This window comes from Ovis canadensis, chromosome 2 (assembly GCF_042477335.2).
Source record: "Ovis canadensis isolate MfBH-ARS-UI-01 breed Bighorn chromosome 2, ARS-UI_OviCan_v2, whole genome shotgun sequence".
NCBI lineage: Eukaryota > Metazoa > Chordata > Mammalia > Artiodactyla > Bovidae > Ovis > Ovis canadensis.
In genome coordinates, this window is record NC_091246.1 from 170,772,923 (window position 1) to 170,798,019 (window position 25,097).

The window sequence follows — 25,097 nt, forward strand, 5'->3', positions numbered from 1 at the left end:
GATCTTCCTGACCTAGGGATTGAACCCACATCTCTTGCATCTCCTGCATTGGCAGGTGGACTCTTTACCATTAGGACTGCTTGGGAAGCCCTTGAAATTTATAACAAAAGCAGGTTGTAGGTTTCTTTGTAGGTCCGTTTCCATGAATTGCTCCAATCACATGTAAAGACAAAGTTCTTTTCTACTACCCACCCCAAGTATGTTTTTGGTTCCTATTAGAACTTCCCAATTGTCAAAAACAGAAAACATTAGGACTATGATGTGATGTTATGTTATTAGAGTCATAAATTGAGAGAGTGATATCACAGAAGGTTGAGATGAAGAGAGTGTAGAGGACACTCCAGGAAATTTGAATAAACTATTTGGTTACCACTTAGTTATATTTGGGGATTGTGAAACTAAGAAAAATGTGTTACTGAAAAGTGAGAACAATGTTAGAAAGTTGTTGCTTAGGTTGCCTTGATTAATTCTAGAGTTTCTCTGATTCTTGCAGACATTTTGTGCTTTTATCAATAGTATTATGGTCCCTATGTTGCAAAAAACTGAAACTTAAGGAAATATTAATCTGTTCCTCAATGTCAATATTATGAAAAAAATTATACTTTACTTTAAATATTGCCATGCTATTTTATAATTATATAAGGATTGATTACCAAAGCACCTTCATATAATACATAATACTATATAGCATATCTATACGTTGATTTTAATAAACACTATGAATCTGTGAGAAGAGAACAAAGATTATTCTCCCCATTTGAAAACTCAATATCTGAGAGTCAGATAATGTTAACTGAACTTAATCAAGATCACAAAGCTAATTTTCAAGATTAAGTGAATTCCAAGCCTCGCACTTTTTCTATTATACAATATACACTTGATTGCAATTATCAGAAATCTTAGGAGGTAGTAGAATTTTTGTTCAGTAATGTAATGTTGCTTTACTCTATCCTGATTCTATACTCTTTTTAGCCATAATGACAAATGCCGTTTTAAAAACTAGATTCACTAACTGACATGAGAAATCACCTGCTGAAGATCCAGGCCCATCCCACACTTTGCAATGTTTCTTTTCATGCTAATAGAAAATGTTGTGGGTGGCAAAAGCAGGGAGGAGAGAGAAGGACATTTATTATATGGAGAAACAGCACATATTGATTTTTCTTTCCATTGTAGAGACAGGTAATACAATTTCATTGCCTATTCAATAAGAAAATAGGACTTAATGGAGTTAAGTTATGGTTTATGATTTGGCCACTGTGTCAGACTTCCTTTCCAACAATCTCTTCTTCATCTCAGATTCTACCCCAGGACATTAGGTAACCTGATGGCTAGATCTACCCATTTATGACCAAGTACAATCGGTCCTGCAGAACAGGAGATGAAATATATGAAAGAAAATAACAAGCAAGGGAACACTCTTGACAAGGTATTCACATACAGTAATAGTGGCAGAACACTGGAGACACATTCCACAGGTTCCACAGGTGCTTTCCCTCAACAGCACAAAAGAAAAGGCCACACTGCTCCAGAAGATGTGGCTAGCAGTCCAAAGGTCATGGCAATTTGTGAATTTTTTACTTGTGGCCGAGTTTCTTCCAGGCAAGACATAATCTCAAAAAGTAGGTGTTAGGTTTGTTGTTCGCTTCTTGGGTTATTTCCTTAAAACCAATGGTCAATGTTGTTGGAGACAGTTTTCCATAGGTCTCATTTTGCATTTCTTTTAGTCAGCAGAAGCACTGACTTCTTTTGTTTCAGACTATCTGTGCAAGGATATTTGTATAGTGAACAAGGGAGCTAGAGACAATAGCGTCCCTCTTTGAGCAGTGGCCCAGCAAGCTCGTTGCCCAGTGTGAAATTTTCAGGTTCCCTAAGTGCTCAGGATCCCTAAGAACTCCTTAAAGATTTCTGTCCTGTTACAATTTAACTAAGTAAGCAACTATCACCTGGCTCTCTTAGGTCACTCGGTAAGAATGGGGACTTTAGGCCACCAAATATGCTGATACTTATGCTTTGCTGAGGTGTGAATAATAAAATCCTTCATCTCAGACCTAAGTCTCTGATGCTGACCTCACCTTGAAATGACCAGGTAAAAATAACAGTATGTAAGAATTGTGGTAATTCACACTCAGTTTTTCTGGGTAAATTTGCTAAATTCAGATTGGTGGTATTGGTCACACTTCTCTGCTAGAAATTAGTACTGGCTTTTATAGTTTATCTTTCCTGTTGCTTGCTTGATCAGCTAGTCTTCAGTATTATTGGGCTAAAGAGTAAAAAAATTAATAGAAATTATTTATGCCAAAACTTTAGCTCAGTACTGAAACAATGCCAAGAAATTATCTGATGTTTGCCTGTACAGACAATTAGATTAAAATAAATTGCATAAATAATCTACTCTGACAGACCTAAAAAGTACCAACACCACAGGAACACACATGTTATTTCTGGGAATCCCCAAGAGATGTCCCCCATGTGCTCTATTCCTCCAACATCTATCATGTTTCAGCCATGCTCTGTCTCTAATTTAAGATTCTTGACACTCTGACCATTAGCTCTACCAACTCTCTTGGTGAAGAACTGTAGTTCTTTACTAGTGGTGATCTTTAGCCCAAGAGACACAAGAAGCCCCACTAATATTCGCAGAACATGTACTAGGGGCCCACTTCCCTGAGGGGATCTGATAGCAGATGGCCACGGCTGCTTCTCACCTTGCCCCCTAAGCAGCGTAATCCTTTCTGCTCTGTCCATGGAGGAGAGGAGGCAGGGCCTCTCCTATTGTGTAGTACTCCATGCTAACTCAACATTGCTTGGGCGGCAAAGTTCTTTCAAGACACATCCAGACCAGATTTCAACATGAACCACCATGTACAGTTGTTCTCATCTTCAGTTGCTCATGGATCGATGAATAGAGAGTTCTTCACTTAAGCTCTGTTCTGTTCTCTCTCAGATTTCTTGAACTCTCTTCACAAAGACTTCTGTGGAGCCAGTCTCCCAACAGACCAGACATGCCTGAATTCCCAGGGGCAGACACGCTGGAAAATATTTGCCCCAGGCATCTACACTCCCTTCAAGTTTGTCTCAAAAGTCATCTTGTCAGGGAAGCCTTTCCTAACTACCCATTCAAAAAACCTCCATTGCCATCCCAGCTTTTCCCCTTCGCTGCCTTTTTTCTCTCTGTTTCACTAATTACTTCCAAATGTGTTATAAAATGGATTTCTTTGTGTTATTGAATATTATTGTCGTTCCCTACCAAAATACAAGTTCCCAGAGGGTAAGGGTTTTCCTCTATCCTAACTGATGTGCTTAGAATGGGGCCCAGCACCCAGTTGGTCCTCAATAAATATTTAAAGAATGAGTGAATGAACCCTAGACTCAGGCCACATGTGTAATGTGCTCCCCTCACATAAATTCCACTGGCCACATGTGCATTAAACCTGACATCCAGTAAACATTCTTTGGCTGAAAAGATAATTGTGAATAATGATGCAGAGAAGATATAACCCACATGAAGGATCAAGTAGTTGGATAAATACCAATGATCCAGTCTCTCCTTCTGGTTGTCTTTCACCTTTGAAATGAGGGCAGAAAATACAAGTAACTTTAGCCTGGCTTCTCTACTCTATGCAATGATTAGCCATTTTTAAATCCATATAGTTCTTATGTCCAACAATATAATTCTCTTTAATCCCTTTCTTTTTCTGTTGCCACTTACAAGTCTTTCAGAAATGAATTATAACTACTGAAACTTTAATGTAATTCAAAATATGTAGTTAAATGTCATAATAAGCTAAGACAGATTATGTACGTGTGTTAACTATGAGGAAAATTAGTGAGAATTTGACTATTTATTATGTAGGAGTAACAAGTCAAAATGAAAAAAGAACTCCGATTTGGGGCTCACAAATCTATGAGGCAATACTGACAGGCAGGTAAATTGCTACAAATTTTCAGGAAAGCATTTATAATTTATGAAATTCCTTTAAAATATTCATATATTTGAATGTATTTATTATATGTTTAAATATGTAGGTAAAAGGATATTTATGGAAATGTTACTTATAATGAATTAAAAATTGCAAACAATCTAAATATTCAACCATGGGGGAATATTTAAATAAGTTACATTCTTATTATCCTGTATAGTATAATACTATATGAAAAGAAAGTGAAAGAAAGTGAAGTCGCTCAGTCATGTCCAACTCTTTGCCACCCCACAAACTGTAGCCTACCAGGCTCCTCCATCCATGGGATATTCCAGGTAAGAGTACTGGAGTGGGTTGCCATACTGTATAGTCACTTTAAATTTTTATTTTTGAAGATTCTCTATAGAAACCATTCACACAACACAACACTGAAAACTAAAAGCTGGTACACACTATAAGGCCCACTTTTCATAAAAAAAACACATATTATAGCCACAAAAAATGGAAATGAAATTTGCAAGTATGTTAATGGTGACCCTTCTGTCTTAGTGCATTTGAGCTGCTGCCACAAAATGTCTTAGACTAGCTGGCTTATAAACAACTGAGTTCTGGGGGCTAGAAGTCTCAGATCAGGGCAACATGATGGGAGGTTGAAGGACCTCTTCCAGGTCACAGCCTTCTCTTTGTGAGGCGAACGTGATAACCACTACACTGGGGAAACCAGACTTCTCTTTGTATCCTCCCAGAGCAGAAGGGACTGAAGAGCTCCACGGGCCTTTTTTTATGAGAGAGCTAATCCCATTCCTGTGAGTTCCGCTCTCATGATCTAATCACCTCCCAAAGGCCCCACCTCCTTGAAACCCTCACACTGGGCCTTAAAATTTTAACACAAATTGGGGGGCAACACAAACATTTGGATCATAGAAACTTCTGATTGTGGAATTAGAAGTGATTTTATAGGTAACTCATAATATATCAAAACATTCAGTTTGCACTTACCACCATGTTCGTAACTGATGTTGCTAGACAGAACATTATTATGACAAAAGATTTTGTGACAGTGAAGTACATTTAGATGACAATGTAAAATAAATTGAATGTTGTCATAGTAAGAGCTGGCATTTAATGAACTCTGATTTAAATCAGGTATTATGCTGAGCACTTTAATCCCTCTATGAAGTATGTATCATTATAATATGTTATAGATAAAGAAACCAAAGTTTTTAAAAGATGAAATAACTATTTCAGTATTTTAGGGCATGACAGGGACAGTGTGAGATTTGACTCAGAATTTTCTACCTCCAGGCTCCATTCAAAACAGTTAAATATGATCCACCATGAGTGAGCTTATAGTTTGCTTTTGGTTGAGACAAAGGATTATTTTCAGGTAATTTAGCATTCTTGATGGCAATTATTATTCAGATGATTACATTTTTTAATTCTTGGTCAGATCCTCACTGCCTCCCTGTAAGATAAATATTTCATTTTCTTATTGCTAATAAAATATATATGTGACTTTGGCTTACATTCTGACCAAAAAGTGAGGATATTTACAGTTTTAATCAATTGTAATTAAACCATAAGTATAATATAAAGGCTTCTCTCCCTTGAGGAAAACATCCTTCTAGAAAAGATACTTTTTAAAGTAAAACTAGTACAGAATATGAAGTCAGAAGGCTAGAGTTGGTTTCCTGATAAATGAAGAAAGCACTGGAAACATGGCAAAAATTGGCCTTCAAAAAACCTGGCAGTTTCATAGACTGTGCCTCTGAATAAAATATTGGGAATTCTCTTGGCACTTCTCCCAGACAGCCAGGTAGAACAGGGTACACTGATTATTTTAACTAAAACAGTCTGCTTTTGTACAAACCCACCTCAGGCCCAACCAAATGTGAAGCTTATCAAACTGTCAGATCAAGAGAAAGACGGTTTTTACCTGAGAAGAAAAACTAAGCCAATTGTACAGAGCTGCCTTAAAACCTAAGGTATTCACTGTTTCATATTGCCTAGAAGGAAATTCCAGATTTAAAAAAGAGTTCCTAGAGAGAACTCCAAAATATGCAAAATAAGGAGAACGAGAGCATTACCAAACTATATTTAGTATGAAACAAAGAAAACGAAATTAAGAATTTTAGCTCAATTTTTAGGAAAGAATAATTTCTAGAAAAAATATTCACATAAAAGTAAGGTGTAAAATTATAAACTTACATCTTAAAGACAATGCTGCCACTTTAGACAGTAAACATTTTAATAATCCCACAATTTAAAACTATCTTAAAAGGACAAGCTCCAGGAGTTATCAAAATGTTTATACCAGTCTGTTTTAAGGGATCCATATGTTTAGAACTTGGTGTGTTAAATATGTGTTGTTGTATTCCTTAGATACACTTTAAAAAAAGTTCTCATGACTTTTAATCTAGTATTTTGTTAACAGATAACATCCTCAAGTTAAAAAATAAAGAATGTTCCTAAAATAAGGTCTCTTCCCCTGAGGTGCCCCTTGGAAGGTAGTGGTCAGTAATGCGATCAGATAACTAGGCTTATTTCAGTTGCCTGCCAAAATATGGCTCATGACTATTAAAGTATGCTGAAAAACACCATTACATCAAGGACAGAAAGGGCATGATTGTTCTTATTTCTGGAATTCTTCTGATGTGAGTCAATTCACTGGGTGGGATTGCACTGGAAAATGGCTTTAGGAATATATTAAGTGAAGGATGGACAGAACAAAGCTTTTAAACACAGACGTAATGGAAAACCATGGAGTCAGACTTCACCCAGCAGTCAGTGACAGAGATCAAATTCAGAGTAAAATCAGTAGCTACCAGAACTCTAATTTTCTATGAAATTTTGATTTTTGTTAATTTAACATTGTTTCTTAACAGTCCAAATAAAAACATTTTACCTCCATATGCAAAAATAAAACTGTGATTTTGCTTTTCAGACCTAGAAAACTCAGACCAAAGAAAGAGAATATGAGATTAGTTTAAATATTGTTTTCATATTTGTCCCAAAATCCAAAAGATATTTAGGAATTTAGATAACCTGGACATGCAGAAATAATCCATAACAAAAGTATATTCTGATATATTTTAAATCCTTTAGACTCAAAGAACTTTAAACCTGAACGGAATATGACGTCATCGAGAAGTCCTTCTTTCCCTTGTAATTCCCTCTGGATGGAGATGATGTGATCCAGTTTATGATTACTGAACCTATCTGCTGAAGCATTTCTGTTGAATTTTCATTATTTTATGTTTGCCTAGTCTTCCCAACTAAATTAAGCTAATAAGCTGTCTTTTTAGCTGTCTTTTTAAATTTTATTATTCCTTCAAAGGGTATAGTATAAAGCCTCATTCACAGATAGGTTAAAAATGTTTTGCTTGCTTTTTATTTATGAGGATGAGCTTTCCACACCTAGATAGGACTAGGAAGTTACTTGTTTAATAAATCCAATAACTATGCTAACAGTTAATATGGTAACATAGTTTAGTAATTTTCAAACAGTTTTTTCATTAAAGGAAATCTTGTTCAGATAGCCAACAAACATTGAAACTCTTCTGGTTGAAGTAAGTGGAGAGGACTGGGTGAGAAATAGGGAACAGCAGATGGGGAGAGGTGAAGGCATTGAGGAACTGAAGCCCAAACAGTTGGCTCTCTACCCACCACCCAACAAAGGCCACCAGAGACTCAGAGCCACTGTGGAGCACTACTTAAAAGCCACTAGTTCAGTTTGTTGTGCAATTTATTTTAATAAAAAGAAAATCTCTGCTTCTCCCTCTTGCCAACTCAGCAACAGAAATTAAATCTTATATTTTCAAAGTCTATTACAAATATCCATTGAATAAATGAATTGAACAAGTGAATACTTATAACCAAGCTGAATAAAACTCTCACTGTAATTATATTTTCTCTAGTTGACTTGAATGGGATACCAGTCTAAATATAATTGGAATCAGAGAAATGAACAAATGAAAAGTATCAACTAAGCCTGAACAACAACATCTGAAATGTTTTTATCATTTTACAAAGTAAAAATTTGTACACAGAGCATTCTTTCCTATCTATGGTAATGAAATGGATTCCAGGACATATGCATGTTTCTGTGGCCCTGAACCCATGCCTCCCTCTTTTGGTAACAACACTTCATTTTCTTTTTTTCCCCTTTGGTAGCTTCCCTTTGCCTATGCATTTGGTCTTACTAATCTGTCCATCAGAACGTCTCACTCAGTCCCTACCCCACCACAGCATGCCCAGACACGATGCAGGCTCTTCACCCAAGCTAGACCAGGCAGATCCTCTGGCCCTGAGATATAAAGTTTTCTTGGCATGACAAGATGTAGGACAACTGGAAGCTTCTCTGCCTATGCCTGGGGAGTAAGCAGACTCTCCATTAGGTGCTATTACTAGAAATCTGCAGCTATGCTGGTCTAGAGCTTTCTGAACCATCGTTCTTCAGCCTCTTCTTTTCTCCTATGGGCTACATCATACCTTTCCAATAACATCCTTACCTTATTTACATATCTATTTCTTTTCTTTATTTATTTTTAAGTTAACCAAGTTCATTTCTGAAACCCCAGAACACTAACAGAGACAGGGTCCCAAGGAACTGATAACACAGACTGAAATTCACCTGGAGAAGCTTTGATCAGACAAGTCATGTTCACGGGCCACGGTGAAATAGACTGCAGAGTCTCAGTTCGGTTTACTTGGATTCCTCTTGATATTATGAAGTTTTTTGAAAATAATGTTTATATTTTAATTGGAGGCTAATTACAATGATGACCTATATGGGAGAAGAACCTAAAAAAGAGTGGATATGTGTACATGTATAACTGATTTGGTTTGCTGTACAGCAGAAAGTAACACAAAACTGTATACCAACTATACTCCAATAAATTAAAAAACAACAACAACAAAAAGAAATAAATAAAGAGCATTCACATGCAAGACCATCAGAAAAAGAGGGGAAATGTAATATTTGTAAGATTATTTGATTCCTAAAATGTTCTTTTACAGTGTCTAGTATAGCATTTACCCTATTAAACTTTTTATTTAACTGTAAAAAAAAAGAAAAGAAAAGAATGCTTATAGTATCCTACAACCCAGGCATAGGTAAAAACCTATGGAACTGAGATCAGGTGAACAGTTCACTGTGAGTTTAGGGAGAGTTTATAAACACTTTTTGAATCTCTATTTCCTTATCTATGAAAAGATTAGGTTAAAGTAGCTCTATAAAGCTTCCTCTAATTGTCACACCCTATGAATTTTTAAGTTTACAAATATAAAATAACACATGTTTATTTTTATAAAATAACACACATTGATTTTTTTTTTTTTTAGTCTGAAGTAGGTGCTCTGAAATAGTCCCTGCTGTCTTACTTCAAGGCAATATTTAAATTTAACAGGAGACTCACCCGACCATCAGCCTATGCGGTGGTGTAACTTTCCTCCAGAGCTTTGTAGAGTCTCTTTTTGTGATGGAAATCAGTGCCAATTTCTCTGTACTCACATTTTCCCTTTTCCATTCCCCTTCTATGGTTGGACAAAAAAGAGTTATAATTAGAATCAAGAAAATACTGTAAGGATAAATACAATGTATCCTGTTTTATGAAAGGTCATTCTTTCAAGCTATCAAAGCCCTTTACAACAAATACCTAATTGATGGTCACAGCCTCCTCTGCAGGAATAAAACACTATGCCTGGTTTACAGATGAAGAAACCAAACAGGGAGTCAACAGAATTTTAGTTGACCATCTGAAATCTGGAACTAAAAATTCAGAGCACATCCATTTTAAACCATTGTGTGTCAGAGTGCTGAATTATCTTGGTTTGTTGTAGATGATTTTAATGTTGACCTAGCAATATGTGTAATACATTTATAATGAAAACAAAGTGAAACACATATTCAAATAGCTAAGAGTCAATCCTAAAACAAATAGCTATTACAGTGGATTTCAGAATAAGTTCTTTTGTGACTAGTTGATGACTTCTGTGAAACTCCCATGTTAAGGATGGCAAGTCTAATTTACTGTACAATTACAGAAAACTGGAATAGAGTCTGCCCTGAAGACCAAGTTATACATACTAATAGTAAACTGATACTGATAAGTGATGATCATAACAACACCCACATGTCACTCATTTAAATGAGAAGCGCACTGTCCACTACCACCTCACGTTTCCCAAGAGTGTTCTTAGATAGACTAGCCCAGAATAAGAAAAAAAGTTGTTGTGCCTTGTTCATTAGTTAATGTGCATTTAGCATGCAATCATCTACTTTTATTTACTGAAAAAAAATATCCTATGTGCCAGGCACTATGCTATGTACTTCATCAAATTATTCATCCATCAACTTCTAGAACTTATTCTCTCAATGTGGAGAGCCTAAGGAGCTCAAGAGAACGGAGATTAATAAAGGAACTGGAAGTCTTTATCTGATTTAACAGTATGCCTTCATGTATTTCCCCTTTAATTATTTGGTTTGATGATTTGAATTTCCTTAGAGGGATGGTCACCAGTCACTGATTACAGTAGCTCAGCTGGTAAAGAATCCACCTGCAATGTGGGAGACACTGGTCTGATTCCTTGGTTGGGAAGATCCCCTGGAGAAGGGATAGGCTACCCACTCCAGTATTCTTGGGCTTCCCTGGTGGCTCTGATGGTGAAGAATCTGCCTGGAATGTGGGAGACCTGGGTTTGATCCCTGGGTTGGGAAGATCCCCTAAAGGAGGGCATGGCAACCCACTCCAGTATTCTTGCCTGGAGAATCACATGGACAGAGGAGCCTGGCAGGCTACAGTCCATGGTGTCACAAAAAGTCGGACACTCGACTAAACAGACAGTGCACAATGGAAAAGCCCTATGTCATACAGGAGGTAAAAAACCAAAGAACCTACTAAAATCCCAATTAAAGGTTTTCCAACTGTCATCAGACTTCCAAGATACAACTTAGAACACATGGCCTCCTATCAACAGGGAAATACTCTTCCTACCCTTGGACACAAGAAACAAACATCTTCAGGTGTGCAAAGGAAAGGGAAAGGAACATTTTTCAGCACCTGGCCTTCATCAGGCACTAAACTAAACACTTTCAATCTCATCATTTTACTTAATGTTCAGCTGTCCTCTGTTTGGTTAGACTTTTGCCTGACCACCCTACCAAAAAAATTGAAACCCCCATATAATTTATTGTATATTTATTTATTTGTTTACTATTTGTTTCTCACCTCTAGAATATAACTACTGAGGACAAACAAAACAATTCTTGAAAAATATACTACTAGTTTGATCGTGAGAAAATCCTCTTCCCTTCCAGTTCTGAATCATCTGAAAAATGGGATAGGAGGACAGAAGAGCTCTAATATTTGCACTTTATTCCTAGTAAAATGCTTGGAAAATGTCGCTTCTTTCCAAGGAAAGGTGGGAACTTTTAATCTTCCCTACTACCAGTCCTTGAATTAAGCTAATTTGCTTATGACAGGCAGAACACCTGAGAAATCATCAATCTTTCCCATGCAGACGAAAAGGAGGTGAACATGATATACCAGCAGGGAGCAGCTCTAGGGAAAGGAGGCAAGACAGTTTAAGCAACTCGATACTAAATCTGATCTATGGACCAGCAGCATAAGCTTCAGGAAGCTTCTTAGAAATGCAAAAACTGGCCCCACCCTAGACCTACTGAGCTGGGATCAGTATTTTTATGATATGCCTAGATAATCCATATGCATTTAAAACTTTCAATAGCATGTGTGAAATTAAGCTCAACATATCTACCCCACCAGAAACATGTGGACCACTGGATTTTGGACTTGCCATATTAGCAATCAGACAAACCCTTCCTTCCACCACAGATGCAATAATACAAAGAGATAGTTCAGCCTCCTCATTCTAATTTCTTTCAAGAGAGGACATCAGCTGTAATTTTAAATACGAATTTATGTTTATTTGTTGCTTGTTAAAGGTAGCAGGATCTTGGGGAGGAAGAAAAATGAGAGAAAATGAATATCCACCTCCACCCTAAACTCTCTTCTTTCCTCATCTGTAAAAATGAAACAATAATATCTTCTGTGATTATACTACAAAGCTATAGTAACCAAAACAGTATGACACTGGCACAAAAACAGACACATAGAGTAATGGGACAGAATAGAGAGCCCAGAAATAAACTTATGACTATATGGTCAACTAATTTATGACAGAGAAGACAGGAATATGCAATGGACAAAGACAGTTTCTTCAGTAGTGTTGGGAGAACTGCACAATTACATGCAAAAATGTCAAATTGGATCACTATGTTATACCAGATACAAAAATTAACTTAAAATAGATTGAAGAGTTAAATACAAGAACTGAAATCAGGATTTCTAGAAAAAAACATAGGTGGTAAGCTCCTTGACATAGGTTGTTGGTGATGATTTTTTTGGGTTTGACTCCAAAAGCAAAATCAACAAAACAAAAACAAGCAAGTGGGACTATATCAAACTAAAAAGATTCTGTACACCAAACCATCAACAAAATCAAAAGGCAATCTACTGAGTGAGAGAAAATATTTGCAAATCATATATTCAATAAGAGGTTAATATCCAAAATGTATAAATACTCATAAAAATCAATAGCAAAAAATATTACTAATCCAATTTAAAAATGGGTAGAGGATCTGAATCAGAAAAGGCAATGGCACCCCACTCGGGTACTCTTGCCTGGAAAATCCCATGGACCTAGGAGCCTGGTAGGCTGCAGTCCATGGGGTTGCGAAGAGTCGGACACAACTGAGTGACTTCACTTTCCCTTTTCACTTTCATGCATTGGAGAAGGAAATGGCAACCCACTCCAGTGTTGTTTCCTAGAGAATCCCAGGGATGGGGGAGCCTGGTGGGCTGCCGTCTATGGGGTCGCACAGAGCTGGACACAACTGAAGGGGCTTAGCAGCAGCAGCAGCAGCAGCAGAGAATCTGAATAGACATTTTTCCAAAGAAGACATAAAGATGATCAAAAGACACATGAAAAGGTGCTCATTATTACTAATCAGAGAAATGTAAATCAAAATGAGAAAGAGATATCAATTCATACCTGTCAGAATGGCTATTATCAAAAAGACAAGAATTAACAAGTGTTGACATGATATAGAGAAAACAAACACTTGTGCACTGTTGATGGGAATGTAAACTGGTACAGTCACTATGGAAAACAGTAGGGGAATTCCTCAAGAAATTAAAACTAGAACAATCATATAATCCAGAAATTCCACTTCTGTATATTTATTCATCCAAAGAAAACAAAAACATTAATTTGAAAAGATACATTGGCAGTATTATTTACAGTAGCCAAGATATGGAAACAACCTAAGTATCCATAGAAGGATGATGGATAAAGAAATTATGGTATATGTATACATGTATATATGTATATAATATGGAATATTAGCCATTAAAAAGTATGAGTTCATGCCATTTGTGACAACACGAACAGATACTGAGGGCATTACATGCAATGAAATTAGTCAGACAAAGTCAAAAACCATATGATTTCACTTATACATATAATCTAAAAGACAAAACAAACAAACAAAACAAAACCAGACTCAGAGATACAGTGAAGGGATTGGTAGTTGCCAGAGGGGAGGAAGAGGTTAGGGATTGGGCAAGATAGGTGAGAAGAAACAAGAGGTGCAATTTTCCAGTTATAAAATAAATATCTCATTGAGTTGCAATGTACAGCATGGGAAATACAGTCAATAACATTGTATTGACGTTGTATCGTGACAAATGGTAAATAGACATTTTGGTGATCATTTTCTAATGTATGTAAATCACTCTGTTGTACACCTGAAACTAACATAATATTGTATGTCACATTATACTTTAAAAATAGTACTTCCAAAGCCCCAGATACCTCTTAAATATTATTCACACACACGCATAAAAATAAATATATTTGTATATTGCATCTCTGCAAAAGAAAATTCAGCTACTGTATTGTAAAAAACAAAGACAGATGTATTTAGATGTATTTTGACTATAGTTTTTTCAAAGCTAGATTATAAAATATACATAATTTTTTAGCTTTGAAAATTCAAAACTAATGTCCATCTCACTCTGTCCGAGACTTGTCAAATGACATAAAGTAGAACTGGTTATCCTGAAATACGCCCTGAATAAAACAGCCAATTTCTTTTTTAATTAACAGGTAATGAGCTATTTTGTCTATTTATACACACGCATAAATTTCAACTTGTCATTTGTTTCAAACTGATTAAACAACATATTCATATTTCAAAGATTATGAAGCTTTTCCTTGACTGTCTTTTTATCTTTAAAAGAAAACAATGCTAATAGTTTCCTTTTTCCTATATTCAACAACTATTTACGACCCCTTCTTGATGTGGGCTTTCAAAATACAAAGAAAGTTTGGCAAGTTTTCAATGGTCTTTTTAAAAGTCTGTTCTTAAGCGCTTGTGTAAAAGCATAAAGAGCACTTCTTTGGAGAACTGATAATGTCCCACATTCAGTATTTGTATATTGAGTACTGTCAGTTATATTCTGTGTTTTCATTCACTGGAATCTGTTCTGTTAATCTGCATGTGACTGATTTCAGGGAAGCTATGTGATCAGAAGTCAAAGTTAACATAACAATTCCTCTTCTACAAAACATAACCCAAGACATTATGGGTCCAAATTTCAAAGCAAGTTACTGTATTTGCAAGTTTTAAGTCACACTTGGCAGTTTTTCCAAACACAGTGGTCAGGAACTGAAAAAAATAAACATGTGTTTCCAGGATTTTCTTTTCACATGCCACACAAAAAGTAATGTTACAACTATGTTTTCACTCCCTTTAAAAAGTTCTTCCTAAGGAGGAAAGCTCTGCTGATTTGTATTATTTTAAGGTAGATTTTACAAAATAACATTAAGGGGCAAGATAAATATTACTTTCACTGTATAAATGGATGTTTAACTTCCCCACAGGGATTTCTTGAAAAATCTGATCTATTATGATGCAGTCATATTTTTTACTTTAAATCTCATACTTCAATTCAGAGTACTTAGCACTTTCCATCTTCCATGTGGCAAATAAAAGGGAAAATAAAAGAATCAAACTACATTCAATTCCTAGGCAGCAAGTCTACAGCCATTCCCATTTTGCTGAAAGAATAACTGACGTAAAATAAGTGTATTATTTTCCTGAGGCTTCAGTTCAGTTCAATTCAGTTCAGTCGCTCAGTCGTGTCTGACTCTTTGCAACCCTATGAATCGCAGCACGCCAGGCCTCCCTGTCCATCACCAACTCCCGGAGTTCACTCAGAGTCACGTCCATCGAGTCAGTGATGCCATCCAGCCATCTCATCCTCTGTCGTCCCCTTCTCCTCCTGGCCCCAATCCCTCCCAGCATCGAAGTCTTTTCCAATGAGTCAACTCTTCACATGAGGTGGCCAAAGTACTGGAGTTTCAGCTTTAGCATCATTCCTTCCAAAGAAATCCCAGGGTTGATCTCCTTCAGAATGGACTGGTTGGATCTCCTTGCAGTCCAAGGGACTCTCAAGAGTTTTCTCCAACACCACAGTTCAAAAGCATCAGTTCTTCAGCACTCAGCCTTCTTCACAGTCCAACTCTCACATCCATACATGACCACAGGAAAAACTATAGCCTTGACTAGACGGACCTTAGTCCCTGCTTTTGAATTAGCAAAGTCTTCGTAGTGGCAGAAGGATGAAAATTCACAGGTGTAACTCTTATTCAAGACAGAGGAAACAATCAATCATAAAATGGGATTTCAGCAGTCTGTAAAGACCTCCAAACCCCAAAACATCTTTACTGTTGATAGGCTAGATGGTCTGAATATCCTCTCCAACCTTCCCACACTATCTAGAATTGTTTCAAATATTATGACATTCAAATATATATTCAATATACATTCAAAAAATGCATTCAATATACATTCAGACAATGTACATTCAATATACATTCAAATACATTCAATATACTTTTGAAAAATGTAAATATCATAATTTGCAAGAATAACAATACCAGCCATCAACTCATTAAGAAGAATTTATTTGTCTGTTCCTGAACAAAGATCTGGTATGACAGAGAATAGGACTCAGGGTGAAAAGTAGATGGAGAATAAAGAATAAAAAAGTATTCAGTGTGGAATCCTTAGGTAGACTGGAAGCTAGTAGAGACCATTAACTGCCTTGGATAGAAGTAAGGCCCTGGATGAGGAGGGAAAAGATGAAAGAATGATAGAATAAAATGGACCTCCCTGAGCAAGATGGGTGGTATCAGGGATGTCTGCTGGGAAAAGATGGTGGCAAAGGATTATAAAACACAAGGGGAAAAAAACTGTTCCAGCAGCTGCACTCCTTGCTATTTACGCAATGAGTTGAAAAGTTATATCCACACAAAAACCTACACAAAGATAGAGCATCTAATGTCATGAATGCCAAATTTGGAAGCATCCAAGATGTCCTTCAGTAGGTAAATAGATAAATAAGCTGTGGTACATCTGGATAATAAAGTATTGTGCTTTGCTGTGCTAAGTCACTCAGTCTGTACAACTCTTTGTGACCTGGATCTTAGCCCGCCAGGCTCCTCTGTTCATGGGATTCTCCAGATAAGAATACGGGAGGGGTTGCCGTGCCCTTCCTCCTTCAGGGGATCTTTCCAACTCAGGAATCAAGCCAGAGTCTCTAACACCTCCTGCATTGGCAAGCAGGTTCTTAACCACTAGCGCCACCTGGGAAGCCCAAATAGAGTGTTGCTGCTGCTGCTGCTGCTAAGTCGCTTCAGTCGTGTCCAGCTCTGTGCGAACCCATAGACGGCAGCCCTCCAGGCTCCTCAGTCCCTGGGATTCTCCAGGCAAGAACACTGGAGTGGGTTGCCATTTCCTTCTCCAATGCATGAAAGTGAAAAGGGAAAGTGAAGTCGCTCAGTCGTGTCCAACACTTCGCGACCCCATGGACTGCAGCCCACCAGGCTCCTCCGTCCATGGGATTTTCCAGGCAAAAGTACTACAGTGGGGTGCCATTGCCTTCTCCAAAGTAGAGTGTTACTTAATGCCAAAAAGAAACAAGTTACTAAATCCTGAAAGACATGGAGGAACCTTAAATACATATAACTAAGTGAAATAAGTCAATGTGAAGAGGCTACATATTATGTGATTCCAGGCATAGGACACTCTGGAAAAGGCAAAACTATAGAAACAGTGTAGACAAAACTAAGGAAACAGTAAAATGATCAGTGGTTGCCAGGCTCAGAGGAGAAAGGAAGATGAATAGGCAGAGAACAGAAAATTGAAGTATATGTGACTTAAAGTTGTGTTAGTTTAATGTGTATAGCAAAGTGCCTCAGCTATATATATATATACACACAGATAGATATATATATCTACAGATATATATAGATAGATAGCTACGTATATATATATGTATATATATATACGTATATATACACGTTATGGCAATAGATTTATATAGTTCCCTTTGCCTGAAGAACTATGGGTGAAGGTTCATGACATCATACAGGAGGCAGGGATCAAGACCATCCACAAGAAAAAGAAATGAAAAAAGACAAAACAGTTGTTTGAGGAGGTCTTACAAATAGCTGAGGAAAGAAGAGAAGTGAAAAGGAAAGATATACCCATCAGAATGCAGAGTTCCAAAGAACAGCAAGGAGAGATAAGAAAGCCTTCCTCCATGATCAATGCAAAGAAATAGAGGAAAACAATAGAATGGGAAAGACTAGAGATCTCATCAAGAAAATTAGAGATACCAAAGGAACATTTCATGCAAAGATGGGCTCAATAAAGGACAGAAATGGTCTGGACCTCACAGAAGCAGAAGATATTAAGAAGTGGTGGCAAGAATACTCAGAAGAACTATACAAGAAAGATCTTCATGACCCAGATAACCATGATGGTGTGATCACTCACCTAGAGTCAGACATCCTGGAATGCAAAGTCAAGTGGGCCTCAGGAAGCATCACTACAAACAAAGCTAGTGGAGGTGATGGAATTCTAGCTGAGCTATTTCAGATCCTAAAAGATTATGCTTTGAAAGCACTGCACTCAATATGCCAGCAAATTTGGAAAACTCAGCAGTGGCCACAGGGCTGGAAAAGGTCAGTTTTCATTCCAATCCCAAAGAAAGACAGTGCCAAAGAATGTTCCAACTTCTGTACAATTGCACTCATCTCACATGCTAGTAAAGTAATGCTCAAAATTCTCCAAGCCAGGCTTCAACAGTATGTGAACAGTGAACTTCCAGATCATCGAAAAAGCAAGAGAGTTCCAGAAAAACATCTACTTCTGCTTTATTGACTATGCCAGATCCTTTGACTGTGTAGATCAAAACAAACAGGAAAATTCTTAAAGAGATGGGAATACCAGACCACCTGACCTGCCTCCTGAGAAATCTGTATTCGGGTCAAGAAGCAACAGTTAGAAATGGACATGGAACAACAAACTGGTTCCAAATTGGGAAAGGAGTACATCAAGGCTGTATATTGTCACCCTGCTTATTTAACTTATATGCAGAGTACATCATGCAAAATGCCAGGCTGGATGAAGCAGAAACTGGTATCAAGGTTGCTGGGAAAAATATCAATAATCTCATATACGCAGATGATGCCACCCTTATTGCAGCATGCAAAGAGGAACTAAAGAACCTCTTAATGAAAGTGAAAGAGGAGAGTGAAAAAGCTGGCTTAAAACTCAACATTCAAAAAATGAAGATCATGGGATCTGATCCTATCACTTCCTGGTAAATAGATGGGGAAACAATGGAAACAGTAACAGACTTTATTTTCTTGGGCTCCAAAATAACTGCAGATGGAGACTGCAGCCATTAAATTAAGAGACACTTGCTCCTTGGAAGAAAAGCTATGACAAACCTAGACAGTATATTAAAAAGCAGAGACATTACTTTGCTGATAAAAGTCCATATAGTCAAAGCTATGGTCTTTCTAGTAGTCACGTATGGATGTGAGAATTGGATCACAAAGAAGGCTGAGCATTGAAGAATTGATGCTTTTGAACTGTGGTGTTGGAGAAGACTCTTGAGAGTCCCTTGAACTGCAAGGAGATCAGGCCAGTAAGTCCTAAAAGAAATTAATCCTGAATATCCATTTGGAAGGCCTGATGCTAAATCTAAAGCTCCAATATTTTGGCCACCCAAGGCAAAGCTAACTCATTAGAAAAAATCTTAATGCTGGGAAAGATTGAAGGCAGGAGAAAAAGGGGATGACAGAAGATGAGATGGTTGGATGGCATCACCGACTCAATGGACATGAGTTTGAACATCCAGGAGATTGTGAAGGACAGGGAAGCCTACATGCTACAGTTCATGGGGTTGCAAAGAGTCAGACATGACTGAGCAACTGAACCACAATTCCCACAAATCTCCACTCTATTCTCTACCTACACCAAACCATGGGCACCAATTTTTTTCCTCAATGCATTTTCATAAAGAAGTTACTTCCCATAACACATACCATCCCCAAAAGCCTAACCTCTCTCTTACTCCAGTCAATGCACCTCACCAAATCTATCACAATGGAACTCCATGTTCTTCGAGGTTCAACTTAACTTTCATCTACAATTGGAAGTCTTTCCATGAAAGCCCAACCTAGATCAGGAGTCTCCATTGCTAGATGATCTAATGGGTCCATCTTGTGCTAATGGTACCAACAAGGACAGGCAACAAAAAGTTGAAAAAAATTTGATTTGGAATCATCTGATTTTTTTTGAAAACAATAAAATACCACATGGAGCAAAATAAAAGCTTTGCTGGTCTTCATTTGCACTGGTTTTATAGTTAAACATTATTTTATGCTAATTACAAAGCTGTACATCATAATCTACTCAGTGGGTATCAGTGGGTATCCTACCTTACTGCTCCCATATGTAAGATACCCTCTGTAATTGTTGCTTTCCTTGAACATCACCCCAACTGGAATGTGACTTTCTCTTGAACAGGAACTGTGGCTTGCCTTGTTTATACCTAGTGGTCATTATGATGCCTGCCAAATACTAGGAGTTCAATAATTCTTATAAAGAGAAGGAAAAAAAGAGGGATTAAGGGAGGATGGAAGAGAAGAATGGAGAGAAAGAATAAAGTAGGAGGAAAGAAGGAAGTTCCTTCTAGCCCTCATACTCTGTGCGTCTAATTTTGAAACTGAATTCTCAATGTTCCTTTTGCCCAGAGAGCATTGATAGCAACATACAGAAAGACAGCTTTGAACATGGACAACTTTGAAAGGAGGCTAAAATCAGTCCTTATCAAACCCACACTACTCTAAGGATGAGATGATTGTTCCCTGGCTCCAAACTAAAAAGGCTTTTAATGTAAATCCAATTTCAAATTTAAGCTCCCACAGGACACAGGACTAGTCACTATCCAGCATGTTCCCTGATCTGCCTCATTCCTAATACTACCTAAAGATACTCTCTGGGCTACCAAGGTCTCAGGTACAAACTAGAGGATCCCAAAGGCTAGGCATCTCTCCATGTCAACTTTCTGACAAACCTTAACGTGCGACAATCCAGTAGATGGTCCAAAGTGTGGTGTGTTCTGCTCACACCAAACCATGGACAATGGCCTCCCCTCCTACCTTATTTGCACAATGACAAAAGCCAATAGGTCATAGGACCCTTTTTTCCATTAAAAAAATAACAAAACGCTAAACTGAGACATATGCTAAATGAGAGCCAAAGTATTTTGAAAAGTTTTAATGAATTCTTATGACAAGAATTATATTATGCATAATAATGCATAATATAAACATCTGTATTTAAGGAAGATAATGATTTAGCTCCAGGAAATAATAGCTAAGCAGTGATGAGTTAAGCAAATGTTTTAGAATTAATGGAAATAAAAATTTCATATTATTACAGTTAAGGGATGCTGAGAGAATGAGATAGGAGGTAACTCATACCAATGGACTCCAAAGCAAGAGAGAATTAAAGGTTCTATAAAACAGATTCTCCCTCAAAGAGGGAAACTGAAAGAAGATCAAGCTTCTTGAAGTTCAAAGATGTTAAATTTTACTATTTAAAACCCATTACATATGTAGTTACTGGCATAGCCATTTCTTACCTTCAACAGAGTCAATTTGCCTCTTAAGATATTTAAAGGCAGACTCTTGGCTTGGTGTCTTGGATAGCAAATAACAGAGCTCCAATGCTCTTAAGACTCTGTAGCACTAGTTCTTACTAAGTCGTAATTAACTTCATTGGGAGTTACATGATAGCAACTTAGAACAGAATTTGGCCAAACATTTTTAGTATTCTTCCACTTGGTAGTTACCACTTCAGTGGGAATCTCAAGTAAGAACCAGAGGACAGGACGTGGCCCACAAGGAGAAGCACATCAAGTAATTGGCCCAATTTATAATGCCAATAACAGAGTGTATTAAAATCTCCCATGAAGCATCCCCATTAGTTCGTTGATTTCATCATAAATGTAAATTCAACCAAAATGACTACTCAGATCTTTCACCAAGTCTCCATGAAGGGCCGTGTGTAGGAGAGACTATGGCTAGAGAATGGCTCCACATACCCGATAACCACCCTAAAAGGGCAATTATGTAAAAACTACGTAAAGCTAGATGCTGTTTGGCAGTGTAACCACATAATAAATTCTTGTTGATGCAAGAAATAGGAGCCGTCATAGTGCTAGTCTGAGCATTAAATATCTGAAGAATAAGATTTAGGCCTAAGATTTGGACTTGTGTTTCAAAATGAAAACCCAATATTAGGCTCAGAATAATAGCTATAACGATAGTTATATATTAGAAAACTTTACATATAATATGCAATTTTTCACTACCATTAATTGTGGAACATAACATCTCCTGAAACTCAACCCTGATTCTTTCTTCAAAAGTGTTTATATATAGTGCATGGCCTAATTTTTATCATAAAAATGGAGACTTTTCTTTAACTTGCTTGTTTTAAATTACAGTATTTATTTGGAAACTAATTTTAGGGAATTAGCAACTTAACATTTGAGTTTAAAGGACAATCAAAAATCACAAACTGATACAGAATATGGGAAAACAATATTTTAACAATATCTTCCTGTCTTTGCCACCTATGTTCCTTCCAGTAATTCACCTAAGACACTATAGAAGATAACTTAATTATTTCCCGAGGGCATTCTCACAATCCCCTTGATATGGTGTCTTGGCCAGATTGTCAATTGAAGGTCATTAACACTACTTTCCCAACAGACTGAACAGACTCTTCTTTGTCATGAAGTCCGCATTCTCAACCACCATCACCTCACCCCCCAGCAGCCCCTACTTCGCAATGGCCATAGCGTTGAGAAACAAGAGAAAAATTATACCAATATGTCCCATCAAGTAAAGCAGACTGCTTGCCCATTGGCCAGCCCATCCATCAATGCACCATGTTTGTTAACATTCTGAAAGACATTTGTGCAAAGAACAAATTGACGGAGCCCATGTTTATATCAGAAATTTCAGAAATGGCAAGAGATTTATTCATGGATCTTAACACCCATTCAGACTGTCATAAAACACAAAGGACCAGATTCAATAAAAACTCTCTCCAACTTCCACAACACTAAAGTCTGTGTGAGCCTTCAAAACAAAATCAATTTTTCCAGTTTTGCAAAGGGCTGTTCAGACTTCAGTAGCATGGAAGCCAGCTGGGGCATTTCCTTACTCATCCCCTAAATTAGTTTCAAAAGTACTTTTGAGGACCACATTTGATCAGAAGAATTTGCATGCTTTTTTTCTCTCTTCCTTTTTTCTTTTTACATATTTCAGAGTACATCACATGGAGAACAAACAACAGAACTGCAACATATGTCTCATGCAGTTAAAAGCTTTAAAACTGGCCCGTAAAACAGAATTCTTTGGTACACAGTGAAAAATATTTTTTGATTCCATAATCCATACTGCAGTAAAGTTGGGCCTAATCATTTTTAAAAGTTGCTGTGTCCATGGACAGCTGTTCTTCATACATACTGGGAATGTTTCCTTTACATTCCTAAGGACATAAGAGCTTGACATCAAGCCAATACCTCTAGAAATGGTGAAAGCTAAACACACCCCATACTGATGCTTTTACTCTCCCAACAAACTTTCTCCCACAACTAAAATGTTAAAACTTTTACCCCACAGCCCACATTCTGAGATTAGTCCAATAACTAATGTTCTGTCCAAGTAAAATACATTTTGTCATAGCTTGAAAATGTTACCTTTCACAGAAGTATAGTATTTCTGACCAGCAGGGAACATATGTCAACATTATCTATTATTACCCAATGTCAGGACCAAAAAGGGAAGGTGGGTGGTGGGTGTTAATAACGACTTAAGCGATTTCTAAAAGAGGCATTTGAGAAGTACAAAGCCAGAAGTTTCAAATGTTTTGTCTTATTTTCGCTGTGTCAGCAACCTGCCCCCCCTCCACCTCCGCCGCCACCAAGAACAAATCTAATGCTGCCTCCGACCCAATGCCTAGTTCTCTTTTCAATTTTAGCCAACGCTTTGCTAAGCTGGAAAGTTTGAAAAATACCCTAGAAAACTTCTCTACCAGAAACGAAAAACAAAAACATATGACCAGCAATGATGAAAGCAACTCCCACTCGCTAAGAAAAAGATTTTCAATCACAGAAGCACACAGCTTTTGGATTTGAAAATTTATTTTCATTTTTCAAGCTACTTGTCTGGTGTTTAGATTTGGGGGGTTGGGTTTCTTGTTTGACACTGGAAGAGGCAGGGAAGTGCATGTTGGGGGTGTAATTTTATTTAAGCAATTTTCACAAAGGTAAGCAGAAAGTATTCTTCCCACCCTACAGGGCTGCAGAGAAGACAATGCCCATCCTCACTTCAGTATGTGTATCCCCTGCAGGAGGGGATAAAAGTCACAGCTGGCAACAGTTCCACAGGAGGAAATGTGTCTCCCACTTTTCCTCAAGTTCGATCAAGTTGTAGCACAAAATACATAGTGAACTTGTACCCCCAATCCTGGGCAGTCATGACCATGAACTGCAAACGTGTTGGTAGGTACTGTATGCATATGCACGCATGCTCAGTCATATCTGACTCTTTGCAACCCTGGAGACCTGTGCACTTTCCTTCAAGGACATAGCGTCGTGAGATTCTGAGCCTGTTGGAAAGTAGCTTCTCATTTAGTCAACTGTTTGGTTACTGTAAAATTGAATCTTTCCCTTTGAAGAAGTCATTCAGAAAAGATTATAAAATGGAAGCAAAGAAATAAATCCCTCATGCTAGGAGACTCTTAGAACTACAGAAGATTCAACCCATGGGACAGGACATGTCACAAGACAATGGAGGAAGGTGGTAATGCTTACAGTCTTGACTTTTGAAGGAAGTAATTTTAATTTATTCTTCCTCATCTCACTCAGTTTCTGAGGACAGAAATCATGGAAATATAGTTCCTTCTAGACACATTACTAAAGGGGAAAAAAATTAATCCTATTTACTTAAGAAGTATATATCGCTACCCAAACGGTATTTTCATTGCTAAGTGGCAGAAGACCATAATCATCCCAAAACTAATGGTGGGTCCCAAGCAATCAAATTATAGAGAATTTTCTGCTCTTCATGAGATGTGATGATGCCCAAAGCACCAAAAAGAGCAGAGTGCTTTGAGGTAATTCTTCCAGTGTGGTAGGACAGTTGGAATTGCCTAGGTTTCTTTGGTTCATTATTCCCTCTCACCTACTTCTCTGGGACCATGTTTGTACTATGGCATTAAGGCCAGGGGTTTGCTTACATTCACGGTAGAGGAAAAAGTTAACTGACCACCTCTCACTTAGAACATGGTTTCTGTGAAGCTAACAAACCACAGAAGATGTCGTACAAAAAATAGTACTAACCTAGAGTGTCCTCTAAAAGAATCATTAAATGTTAAGATGGGGGGGGGGAACCTTCAAAGCTCAACCTCTTTATCTTTAAAAGTAAGAATAAAAGACAAGAGACAGAGCAATTTGCTATGTCACACAGCTTAGTAGGTACTCTGTACTCCATTTCAGCATGACCTCATGGATAACAGTGTTGAAGCTAGGGTCCTGGTCCCCTTAGGCAGGTAATGCTGCATAGCAGATTGAAAAGGATGTGAGGGGACCCTAAATTAAGATGCTATTTACATGTGCTTCTTCTCGTATGATGTGGGCACTTTTCTGCAAG

The 25,097-nt window shown here is 37.5% G+C and overlaps 1 long non-coding RNA gene across 1 annotated transcript in view; it reads right to left on the reverse strand.

The window, feature by feature from the left end:
- The window catches only part of LOC138433979 (uncharacterized), a 177,365-nt gene that overhangs the window by 60,111 nt on the left and 92,157 nt on the right, over nucleotides 1-25,097 (reverse strand). Inside the window, exons 6-7 of the long non-coding RNA XR_011254557.1 lie at nucleotides 9,341-9,458; nucleotides 8,557-8,726 (exon numbers count right to left, since the gene is read on the reverse strand). This is a non-coding gene — a long non-coding RNA (uncharacterized lncRNA). The remainder of the gene's footprint in view (nucleotides 1-8,556; nucleotides 8,727-9,340; nucleotides 9,459-25,097) is intronic.